This window comes from Neovison vison, chromosome 4, assembly GCF_020171115.1.
Source record: "Neovison vison isolate M4711 chromosome 4, ASM_NN_V1, whole genome shotgun sequence".
NCBI lineage: Eukaryota > Metazoa > Chordata > Mammalia > Carnivora > Mustelidae > Neogale > Neogale vison.
The window spans coordinates 209208156-209221375 of NC_058094.1; positions in this window are offsets into that span (position 1 = coordinate 209208156).

The following is a 13220-nucleotide window of genomic DNA, read 5'->3' on the forward strand; positions in this document are numbered from 1 at the left end:
ATCACAGTCCCGAAACTGGGAGGGCATTCATCTTTGCCTGCAGGTTAAATAAATACACACTCTCAATAGATATGAGGCTGTAGCGTCCTTACCTTCCAATGCTGGGAGGGAGATGCACAAGCCTACCCCTGGATTTAAGAAAAGCCGGGTCCTTTGGGAAGGAAAAGGAAAAAGGGAAATGGGTGGTGGGTAGGTGATGACTGGTCCACTATACTAGAAAACTACAGGAAATGTGCCCATTGCTAACATCCCCCCACACCCAAAAGAAAATAACAAAAGGCAAAAACCAGTTATAGTTTATAGATTGTACACACACACATACACACACACCTTTTTAATCTGTAAAATAACATATAGTATTATGTTATAGTACCTCACTTAAACCTCATAATACTGTGATAAAGGCAATAGTGTAATTAATATTTAAATTTCCTAGATGCAGAAATCGAGGTTCGGAAAGGCGAACTGATGTGCCTAATTCTGCAAAGCTAATAGGGGCAGAATAGGAAGTAAACCCCCGGTTTCATGACCTCAAATCTATTATTACCTTGCCCCATACTTCAGAGATAAGCCCTGTACAGTTGGGCAGGTTGTTCACCATGCCAGCAGCCCATGCTCTGCTAGGAAGACTTCATAGGGGTGGGCCCACAGTAACCCTGACCAGAGGCTGTATCACAATTAAAACAAATATTGTATGTATATGTAAAGCTTTATGTTTTATAAGGTGCTTTTGAAACTACCTTTTTCCTTAACTTCCTGTTGTAGTGTTTTAATAATAGTGATGCAATAAATAAAAAGTATACCATAGTAGAAAGAGTCCAGGGTCCTGGGTTGGATATGCCCAGGTCCTTACTCCATATACTGACTCTGCCATTTCCACTTTTCTCTACTGTAAAAGGAAGTTGAGACTAAGTCTGTTCACTTAATTCTATGGAGTTGAATGATAAAGCTCTTTGCCAAGCTAGTTACCCTTATTTTAATAAAAACTAAATGGAGCACCTGGCTGGTTCAGGCCACCGGTGGAGCATGGGACTCTTGGTCTCGGGGCTGTGAGTTCGAGCCCCATGTTGGGTGTGGTGATTACTAAAAAAAAAAAAGTCTTAAAAAACAAAATAAAACAAACAAACAAAAACCAAGAGCTAAAGCTTGCACAGAAGCTCTCTCATGCCCCCATCCATGCTGAGTACATCACATGAGCTGGAGAGGAGCTACAGAGGTATATCTTCTGTTACAAGCTTCCTAATGCTCTGGAAGTCAGGCCACATACCTGCTGGGACACTCGGTCCCCTTTCACTTCTCAGTCTAAACCTAGCCCCACATTTCCCCTTCCCCGCCCTCGGCTAATTTCTCCCTCCAATTCCTGCCTGGTCTTCCCCCTTCTCATCAAGGTGCGGGATGGGGGGAGGGGAATCATGTCTTCCAGACCCCTATCAACGCCATCAAAGTAAGTTCTTCAAGGGACCAGAATGAAACCCTTCAAGCTCACGCTGTCCATTCTGCAAGACAAAGTGAGCTCTGTCTCCAAACTCCTGTACCAGTGACGTCTGTTCGCTCACCTAGGCAGCAAGTATTTCCCCGAGCACTTTCCTGGGTCAGGCACGGGCCCGTACTAGGAATACAGGAACTCGGACCAGATGAAGTAGCTGAGTTCTAACAGCTGAAAGTCAGCTTACACGTGATTTCACATTTTTCAGGCCTCCGCTGGGTGCTTCCTCTTCTTCATTTCCACCCCCTTCTGTAACGTGGTGTGCGTGGTGTGCGCTGTGGAAACTTGGGCCTAAGATTCCCAAAGCCCTGGGAACAATCAAAATTACTGGAAAGCTGCTCGAGGGCACCCAGTTCCTTTGTTTCAGGAAAAAGAGCCCTAAAATTGGTCTTGTAGTTGTGGAAATAGAAAGGAAGAGCTTTTTTCTGAAATGGGGATGTTGGCTGTGTCCTGACTCCCAACAGCGAAGTTGGCCTTAGGGTGCTGACGGACAGGGGCAGAGGGCTGCGGAGAGGAAGAGGTCAGAGGTGGTGTCTCTGCCGGCAGATCCTTGGTCTGGGTTCCTGCCCCGGTTTGAGGACAGGGGCCGGAAGCTTAACCAGACTGTGCACGAATGGCTTTGGGGGACTTGGACCATGCCCTGTGGCTTTGGGGCACACTGATGATGCTTGGCAGTGAACAGGCTGAGGGGCATTATCCCCACACAGAGAGCCCGACTTCTCGGGGCAGCCCGAAGCATGGCAGTTTGCACTTCCTCAAGTGGCTTTGGGGTATGTGTGGTCAGCAGTGGAAGCAGAAGCCAGAGACACAGAACCTGACATCAGCTGGTGGCACTGTGACACCGTGACACCTTGACAGGCTGGCCTGAGGACACACATGAAGCACTGTCTTGGGACTCCCTGATTGATCTGGGGACCATGGGTGGCACTGATTTCCCACTTAGGCAGTCAAGGGGGCAAAAATCCAAACTCTCAGGGCACCTGGCTGGCTTAGTCAGCAGAGCCTGTTTGTGAGTCTTGTTCTCGGGGTTGTGGGTTCGAGCCCCACGTTAGGTGTAGAGATTACTTAAAAATAAAATTTTATGGGGCCCTGGGTGGCTCAGTTGGTTCAGCATCTGCCTTTGGCTCAGGTCATGATCCCAGGGTCTTGGGATCGAGTCCTGCATCGGGCTCCCCGCTCAGCGGTGAATCTGCTTCTCCCTCTCCCCCTGACCCCACTCATACTCTTTATCTCTCTCTCAAAAAAATAAAATCTTTAAAAATAAAAATATATACAATCTTCTAAAAAAAAAAAAATCAGAATTGTCAGGATCGTCTTACTCGCCTCCTTACCTGTCCTGTAGAGCTAACACCGGCTCTAGCATTCCCCCCGGGAACAATCCGGAGGTTTCTGTTGATTTCTGGCTCAGCAGGCAGTGCTCAGAGATGGGGCACAGCCCAGCACCCAGACATCCTGTTCCTCAGTGGGCAGGCTGGGCACCGAAGTCAGGTCTGCACGCATCTCGGAAGGGGAAACCTCAGCTGAGGGAAAGAACGTCCCTTTGCCCAGGGCACCACCCGATCCCCCTCCTTCCTCCAAACCACAGCCCAAAGCTTCTAGGCCTGACTTCTCAGGGTTTTTTCCTTGGTCCTTGACTTTCCACTGTCATCTCTCACTTCTGCTCTTTTTCCCTGTTCTTGGCTTAGACACCAGCTGCTGCCTGCACCCCACCCCCGCCCTTGCGGTAGCACCTCTCATCCCCAAATCAAATCCTTCTGTAACTCCTCACAGCTCATGTTGGGGGTGGGGGGCTGGTGAGAGAGAGACAGAGACAGACAGACAGAGAGACACTTGCCAATCTTCCCAGAGGCTTCTTGGCATCAGCAGGAAGTTCTGAACAAGTTAGATACTTATTACTGAGTATCTGAAGAGACAGAATGAAATGGAGTTTGACTTGTCCAAGGTCTCCAGGGTGATGCAGTGCTGGGGCCCTGGAAGGGCCAGGCTCCCCATTCCAGCCCCGTCGTCCCCTGAACCACCGTACTTCCTGCCTGCAGAGCACTGGGCCCACACACACTGGGTGACTCGTGGGTTGTTCTAAATGGCCGTGTTTTCATAAACTCGGTCCTCCTTGTTGGATCACATGTCCTAAATTTTCCCTCAGAATATGTGGTGATGAGGAAGAGTCTTCTGGAGTCACAGGGTCCAGGCCCCCCATCCTGCGGGAGTCTAGCCCCGAGGCCTTGTTTCGTGGAGGAGCGCCGCGCTGAGCTCTGTGAGGCAAGGCCCAGGATGGCTGCCTGCCTACCAGGAGCCAAAATATCCTTTACGAGGCTGTCGGAAAGGTCAGGGCTGGGAGTCACCCTCTGTGGGCAGGTTCACCGGAAAGCCCGTGGTGACGACACTGAGGTCCTGTTCTAGTGAGCAACGCCACAACTAGGTCTTTCTCCACCCTCCTGCCTTGCCTCTCCCTTCCCTCCGGGGATAAGCTGTCATCAGACGCCCTTCCTGCCAAACTAGAAAGCATGAGGGGTGACGGGTGGCACCAGGAACGCTGAGGCTTTAATGGGGAACAGATTGCACAGCGGGAGGTATTCCTGCCAAGCCCCCAATTACTTGGGGAGCTGCAGGGAAAGAGGGAGACAGGCAGTGGCCACAGCTGTGGAGAGGTGGGGCCTGAAGCAACCCCACCAGGAGGTATGGGGGGGCAGTCGGGAGGGTAAGCTGGCCTCTTGGCCTGTGCTGCATTTTATGGGGCTCTTTTGCTCTTTTTCTGGAAGGAGAGAGCCACATGCCAAGGCCTCTGGGATTGCTGCCTTCAGACACTGCTTCCTGTGTCTCCTGTCCCACCCACAGGTGTCCCCATTTGGCCTTCTCGGGTTCCCTTCACCAGCTGTGCCACAGATGGTTCTTACCGTGGAAATCACCTCAAGGCTGTAAACTTCTTCCTCCCGTTGCAGGGAAGGGGCCCACATGTCTTCTCTGTCCCATGCTTCTTGTTTCTCTCACTCTGTGAGTGAGACAGGGAGTAGTGGACTTGGGTTCTCATTTTCTGATATTTTGAAAATGTATTTCCTAGTTCTCCCTTTAAAATGTTTTTGTCAGGGGGCGCCTGGGTGGCTCAGTGGGTTAAAGCCTCTGTTTTCAGCTCAGGTCATGATCTCAGGGTCCTGGGATCAAGCCCCACATCGGGCTCTCTGCTCCTCGGGGAGCCTGCCCCCCCCCCCCCGCCTGCCTCTCTGCCTACTTGGGATCTCTCTCTCTGTCAAATAAATAAATAAAATATTTTTAAAAAATGTTTTTGTCAAAGAGAGCACTTATCGGCTTCCTCATCTGGCTTTGGAACAAAGCCCAGTTGAGCCTCGATGGCTGCTGGCCCTCAAGGCTAGCCTGGGGAGTACTGGGGAGTACTGGGGGGACCCTCTGAGTGGGGCAGAGGGAGCCCCTCAGTGGTGAGGCGGTGAGGAAGCTGTGGCCGGGGCAGTTCTCTAACTCCTGGTTTCATCTCTCATCCGTGGAGGCGATTTTCCCAAGGCTGTGAGGCCTACACTCTGCCTGTGCTCACCCCAGAAAGACACCGGGGCCAGGCTCTTGGCGAGGTTCCAAGCTGTGTCTCCAGAGCCCAAATGCCGCGACTTACCCTCTGAGGGGAGAGCAAGGAGGAAGTGCAGGCACTCGCCAGCTTCGGTGGCCCGTTCTAGACTCCTGGCAGCCTGCTGGTCCCGGTCCAGGCCCAGGGGGCTCCAGGCTACAGGATGGATGACTCAGGTAAGCCGCGCTGGACAAACAAGCCAGTATTCTCAACCCAGCAGGGTGATGACAGTAATTAGCTCTCCTGTCGTCATTATCCCCCCCACCTTCTGAGGGTGGGCTTGCCAGGCCGGGAGCCAGGGCCCGAGGAGATTGGCAGGAATGTGGTTATCTTGGTCTGGATCTTGTTGTCCAAGATTCTTCCTGATGCTTCTAGAGCTGGGCTTGGAGCTGAGCCAGCAGCACCTGCATTGTTGGGTGATGTCATGGAGGCTGCTGGGCGAAAAGAGCCTCCCCAGAGCAAGGGTAATGGGAAGAAATTCTGGTGTGTCTCTTTCTCTGGAGCCCAACACCTGTCCTTTCAGTGCTCCCTTCCCTCAGGGGACCCGGAAGACCAGGCAAAGCGGAGAAACAGACAGAGGGATGACTGGGTTGAAGCCAGTAGGGTTGCGGAGGGGCCTGGGTGCAGTTAAGGACTGGGGTACCTTTCTTATTTAAATAATACTTAAAAAAATACCTACGATTTACTGAGCACTTTACCTATTTACTTTGCTTCTCAAAATACCCCCGTGACATAGCGACTGGCACTCGTCTCATCTTATAGATGGAGGAACCCGGGCATCGACTAGCTGGCTCAGAACCACATAGCTGGTAACCCATGAATCTGGAATTTGAACCCGGGCTGCTGAGCTGAAGGCCGGATGGGTGACTCCCACACCCCTCCTCTCTTCTGCTGTCTTTGGGGCTACACAGGAGGTGCCGCATGCAGAACCTTAGAATTCTAGGCCTGGCCCAGTCACAGTACCCACGCGTGATCTTGGCTGTCACTCCGGCCTTCAGATGCCTCCCTGCAGAAGCAGAGGAGGTTGGGGGGCGGTGGGGCCAAGGAGTCTCTGCAACCAGGAGTTTCTAGTTCTGTGGCTCTAGCCCACATGGAAACAGCCCTGAGGAAATGTCCCCCTCTCCTCATCGGGACAGCCCATTGGGAAGTGTCTGCTCCTGATCATCAAGGGCAGCTTCAAGGGCATTTGAGCAGGGCTGTGATGAACTCGTGGCCTGGTGCCACTGACTAAGGGAACAAAGCTGCTTCCCCACTCCACACGTCCGTTTCCCCACTGGATTCGGAGGAGACAATGACCTCTTTGTGCTCAGTGTCACAATGAGTCAGGGTTAATTAGTATTAGTCATAGGCTTTGGAATCCTCACAAGAAAATGGTCATCTGCTGGGTCCTGGCTGCACTGTGGCCATGATGACACACCATGCTGGCCCGTGCCCCTGGGAACATGTCCTCAGAGTTCATTAGTGGCTCTGTGGGTTGACCCCGAGATGACCCAGCTCCAAGTGCCGGTGCTGGGACTGGCACGAGGATGATACCTGCCGATGGCTTCTGGCCCCCTGGGTTTCCTGTTGTGGCTGAATTCCTGCTCAAATCTGCTTGTCATCCCTGTGGCTCTTGCACACAGGGTCCTACCCCTACCTTAAGTTTTTTCCTTCCCTGGCTCCTCCGTAGACATCCATTCTCTCCATTTCTCTCTTCTCCCTACTGATGTCTTGTGCTCACTGTCCATCTCTTTTCCCATCTCTGTACAAGCCTGCGGAAGAAGCAAGGCAGCTTCAGCCTTCAAGGAACCTCAGTGGGGTTAAGAGAGAAGACAGGTTGCAAAGTAAGGATGATGTAAGAATGATGCTGGAAATGAGAATAAGCCACAGTGAGAAAGCAAGGGCTGTCATGCCTGCCAGGGTGGGTCTGTTAGTGATGAATATAAAGACTGGAGGCCAAGCTCGTAGGTTTGTCTTGTCTCTGCAGTTCCTACAGAATTCAGAAGGCCTGCCAGGAAGTCAGGTGTGGAGCAGGGGTGGCATCTAGTGGCTTTGGAAGGTATTGCTGCATTACTGCTCAGCACCAAAGCCACACACCTGATCTTGACCTTCTAAGTAGGCTACAGGGACTTTGGCTCCCGCGGATGTGGCATGATGGTTAAGGAAGGGAGACTTTCTAGGTACTTAATATCCTTTACTTAATAGCCTTTCACTTGACAGATAATTTCCTTATATCTATAGGAGAAAGGTTTCACATCTATTTTTTTCCCCTGTTAGAGAAGGAGTCTTCACGGACCACCAAGACCATGGGGCAGCTGGAGGGTCTCAGAGTAAAGACGTACCCAGACATGTCAATGGAAGGGAAAAGGGATGATGAACTTGCTGCCCACACCTAGATGCAAAGAGTTTAAATGACAGAATTCAAGTGGCTGTTGGTTCTGCAGAAGTGGCCATTTCTTTTCTTCTTAATGTGGTAAAAACCACATCTAAAACATACCATCTTAACCATTTTTGAGAGTATAGTAAGTACCATGAACTACATGCATATTGTTGTGCATAGATTTCTAGACCTTTTCTGTCTTGCACAACTGAACTGTTCTGTCTTGAACAACTGAAAGTCTATACCCACTGAGCTCATTTCCCCCTTCTCCTAGCACGTGGTAACTACATTCTACTTTCTGTTTCTATGAGTCTGACTCCTTTTGAGAGAAGCAGAATTGTATAGTTTTTGTCTTTATGACTGGCCTGTTTCACTCAGCAAAATGCCCTCAAGATTCATCCATGTTTTAGTGTCTAAAAAGGATTTCCTTTTTTTTTTTCTAAATGGCTGAATACTATTCCATTGTATGCAGATACCACATTTTCTTTATTCATTCATCTCTCCATGGACATTTAGTTTCTTGGCTATCTTGAATAACGCTGCAGGGAACATGGGAGGGTAGCCATTCCTTTCTAACAGGTAGGAAGAGATTCAGCTCAGAAAAAGATGAACTAAATTCCACAGTGGAGTGAAGGTGGATTGAAGGTGAATGGAAGGAAGGGAGGGAAAGAGGGCAGAGCGCTCTCTAAATCCCTTCCCTAAGATTTAGAACAGGTTGACTGTCCAGTCCAGTCTATAAACTGTGAAAAAAGGGATGCCTGGGTGGCTCAGTTGGTTAAGCATCTGCCTTCAGCTCAGGTCATGATCCCAAGGTCGTAGGATGAGTCCCCACATCAGTCTCCCTGCTCAGCAGGGAGCCTGCATCTCCCTCTCTCGCTCCCGCTCCCCCTACTTGTGCTCCCTCTCTCACTGTATTACTTTCTGTCAAATAAATAAATAAAATCTTTTAAAAAAAAATCTGAAGGACAGCCTGTGTACCGCTTGAATACATTAACTTTCCATTCTCGCAAGTTCTCTTCCAGTTATGGCTATCTAAATCACCGCAGAGAGAGGCGCATGGCTGCGCTTCCCACGGATGTCATGAACGACAAATGACTTTCCATACCACAACAGGTTTATTATGGTGATCGTTTTAATAGTTTGAATCGTATTCCACTGATCTGTACTCTGTGGAGCTAATCACTCTTCAGCGGTTAGATGTTTAAGTCATGTCCAGCTTCTTCTTCTTCTAAGTAACTGACCACGTCGTGAATGTCTTCCTGTAGATCGCTTTTCCTCCTTTGAACTGTATTCTTGATTAGGAGGCAGACAGAGTGTTAGGAGAGCAATGAACTTATGCTTTAATTTCCTCATTTGTAACACAGAGATAGTAACTGTGTCCCCCTCACTTGCTACGAGATTAAAATATGTAGTGTTTAGAATAGTACGGACCCATAGGGCTGACTTGGAATGAGAACTATTTGTAGCAGTAGTAAATTCAAGTTTCAAGAGAACTGTGAGCATCCTGGAGGTGAACCTGGAATTCCTTCTAGTCAGACGTTTTATTCCTTCCTTCTCTTGAGGGCTGTTACTGACCTACTGTGGGGAACAGTCCTTTTTTTTTTTTCTTCATATCTACCTATGTGATAGTACAACAGCTGACAGAAATGAGGACAAAAAGCTGAAAAGTATATATTAAAATGGCCTGGGGGCACCTGGGTGGCTCAGTGGGTTAAGCCTCTGCCTTCGGCTCAGTCATGGTCTCAGGGTCCTGGGATCGAGCCCTGGCATGGGGCTCTCTGCTCAGCAGGGAGCCTGCTTCCTGCCCCACCCCACCTGCCTCTCTGCCTACTTGTGATCTCTCTCTGTCAAATAAATAAATAAAATTTTAAAAAAATTAAAATGATTAAAATGGCCTGACTCATTGGATAAACCATCTCCATGACCTACACCTCCTTCTCAGAGACCTTCTTACAGACTTGGTTCCCCCCTTTCCCTCTCTTCCTGGCTGGCTTCTGCTATAGGACTGTCAACTTGCACAAAGCGGCACTCTAGAAAGAAAACCAGTAACCTCCAGCAACACTTTGGCCAAGGAACCGTGAGAGAAAAGAGAGCATGGGACAGAGATGGAAGGAACAGTCTCTAATTAAAGCTGCGGGAGTCACTGCAGAGGGCACGGGTCAGCTGACCCAGATGACAGCTACATGGAAGCCAAAGAAAACCCAGAGCAGGACTAAAACTATAAATAGCAAGGAAAACTGAGGAGGAAGTGTTTGTCCTTTTGCTGTTGGTCGAGCTGGACAAGCAGCTGGTTTTGTTGCTATGACAGAACAGGGTGGAACGGATTTAAAAGTGGGCTCTGAGGCAGCCACAACTGGTCTGAGGGTTTGAGTAAGAGAGGAGAGCCCCCAAGGAACATGCTGCACCTGTTAAGTCTGTGAAAGTTGGCTAATTTAAAAAGAGCCAGGTGAAAGACTCACTTCTGGATACCAGTATCCCATTTGCAGTTGTGAGAAAGTCTGTTCAGCTGTGAGACGCAGATCTCAGCTTTGTGCTCAGAAAAGAAACTCACAGAACCACCATTGCTGAAAGGTATTCCTGGCTGTATTGTAATGGAAAGATCAGCACGCTGGGGAGTAGGGATCTAGTGGCAGCTCTGCCACATTCTTTAGCTGTATGATTGCACTTGTGCGTGTGTCTTTTTTTTTTTTTTTTTTTTGAAGATTTTATTTCTTCAACAGAGACAGACACAGCCAGAGAGGGAACACAAGCAGGGGTAGTGGGAGAGGGAGAAGCAGGCTTCCCACCGAGCAGGGAGCCTGATGTGGGACCTGAACCCAGGACCCTGGGATCATGACCCAAGCCGAAGGCATACACCCAACCAACTGAGCCACCTGGCGCATGCATTTTTAAAGGGCATTGAACTTCAGTCTTTCCCCTCTGTAAAAACAAAGTCTCCTTGGATAGGGAGTACAATCTTTGTTAAAATCATATATAGGATCCTAGAGATCCTTAGTGGAGAAGAACAGTAAAAGGGAGTCTGAAGGCAGGGAGGACTGGCCAAACTAGGGAGTCTCCAGGATACCACTGCTCACCCTGATGCTGGGACCAAGACTGCAAAAGAAGGTTCTCACCTGTGAGGTAAAGAGGAAGGCATTGGAAGTTCTATTTGTCAGCAGATGATTAGCACAGAGATTACACAGCATCCTTGTAAGCGACCTACTATGGCTCGTGAAAGCAGGTAAATTCCTTACCGTGATGATTTATAGCACCAACTCTGAGGATAGTAAAGTAGCAAAAAATGAAGTTTTAGGCAATTATCTTTTTTTCCAAGATTTTATTTATTTGACAGAGAGGAGAGCACAAGCAGGGGGAGTAGCAGGTAGAGGGAGAGGGAGTAGCAGGCTCCCCACTGAGCAGAGAGCCCGAAGCAGGGCTCGATCCCAAGACCCCGAGATCATGACCTGAGCCAAAGGCAGACGCTTAACCCACTGAGCAATCCCAATTACCTCTCTTTGAAGTATCTGCCAAAAGAAGAAAAATTGTTTTTTCAAATGAAGACTCAAATCAGGAAAGGTGGGTTCCTAGAAAGATCACACCAATAACTTTGATGGGAACAACTCATAAGAAAATGAGTAGCCTGGGGTTGGAGTGATGTTCTAGCGTGTGGACAAGAACAGCAGCTTTGGGAAGAAGTTCATGAGGTCAATTCCATCTGTATCAGTCAGAGTTCTCCAGGGAAATAGAATTAGTGTGGTATGTACAGATACATACAAATGCCTTCTCTATGGGAATTGGGTCACACAATCATAGAGGCCAAGGAACCCCATCATTGTCTCATGCAAACTGGAGCCCAAGAAAAGCCAGTGGTGCCATTCCAACCCACACCCGAAGGCCCGAGAACCAGGAGCTCTGAGGTCCAAGAATAGGAGACAACAGATGTCGCAGCTCAAACAAAGAACACATTCACCCTTTCCCTGCTTTTTGTTCTATTCAGGCCCTCCGTGGGTTGCATGCTCCCCACTCATATTGGTGAGGGTGATCTACTTTACTTCTTCACTGATTTGAAAGCTCATCTCTTCCTGAAACAGCCTCATGGATATGTCCAGAAATAATAATTTACGGGCTATCTGGGTATCCCTCAGCCCAGTGAGGTGGACACATAAAATTGAGCATCACCCCATCTGAGAACAACCGCTACTGCTTGAAAGTACACTCAGTCCAGCCTTGCAGCATATTCAACAGAAACTCAGATGGGTAGCCTCGAGCCTTGGGTATGTAGCTACACAGACTGACCATAAGGTGGATGGCTTTACTTCTATGCGAGTCTCTAGATTTGGAGCATTTGAAACAAAGACCCTTGACTTTAATACATGGGGTCCTCCTCTCCTGACCTCTAGAACATTGTTTGTAGACAGATACTGAACTCAAAATGTTAAAAATATGACTATTGTGTTCCCTCCACACCTGGGTTCTCAATCTGGAATGGCTGGCCGCAGACCTTGAGGTCACCCTGGATTCCTCCCTCTTCGTCACACCCAAATTGTTCACGTTGACCTTGTCACCGACCTTCCTGTCAAGTCATCCTCTGTCCCTGCCATCACACTCCCTTAGAGCCTTTGTCTCCCCTAAGGTGCTATCCACACACACCACAATGATCTTCCCGAGTACAAATGTCATTTCCTTGCTCAAAAAGTTTCCCTTTTCCCACAGAATCAAGACCATACTCCTTAGCAGAACACACAAGACTCCAGTCTTGCCCGACTTCTGTTCTCTTACTTGTTCTCTTCTATTCCTCAGTGTACAGGCCTAGCCACAGCTGAATGCTAGCTCTTTCAGGAACATAAGAAATTCTGCTCATTTGCTCACAACATTCCTTCAGCCTCAAATGTCCTTATTTCATTAAATGTCTGGTGTGTGCCAGGCAGTTTCAAGTGTTGTCTAAACAAGACAGACAACATGGCACCTGACTGGCTCAGTAGGTAGAGCATGTGACTCTTGATTTTGGGGTCATGAGTTAGAGCCTCATGTTGGGAATAGAGTTCACTTGGAAAAAAAAAAAAAAAAAGATGGACAAGGTCCCAGTTCTGAAGGTTCCCCGTATTGGCTCCCTGCTCAGCGCGAAGTGTGCTTAAGAGTCTTTCTTTCCCTCTGCCCCTCCCACTCGTGCTAGTTCTCTCTCAAATCAACAAATCTTAAAAAAAATTAAAAAAAAAAAAAAAAAGATGGACAAGGTCCCAGTTCGCACAGAGCCTACGTCTCCCACTCATCTCCAAGTCCAGCTCAAATCTATACCTTCCTGGAAGTTCTCTCCTATTCCACACATGAGAATTTACTCCCCCCCCCAAAACATTGTTTTAAAATAAGCTGTACACCCTACATGGGACTTGAACCCACAACCCTGAGATTGAGTCGCATGCTTGGGGCATCTGGGTGGCTCAGTTGGTGGAGCATCTGACTCTATGTTTTGGTCAGGTCATGATCTCAGGACTGTGAGATCCAGCCCCGCATTGGCTCGCTGCTCAGCACAAAGTGTGCTTAAGAGTCTCTTTTTCTTTCCCTCTACCCCTCCCACTCGAGCTAGTTCTCTCTCAAATCAACAAATCTTAAAAAAAAAAAAAATAGTCACACACCATCAACTGAGCCTGCCGGGTACCCCTCAATTCTTCTATTATACTCCTCCCAGAATACTCAGCATTCCTTTTTTTTAAAAAAAGATATTATTTATTTATTTGACAGACGGAGATCACAAGTAGGCAGAGAGGCAGGCAGAGAGCGGAGGAAGCAGGCTCCCTGCTGAGCAGAGAGCCTGATGCAGGGCTCGA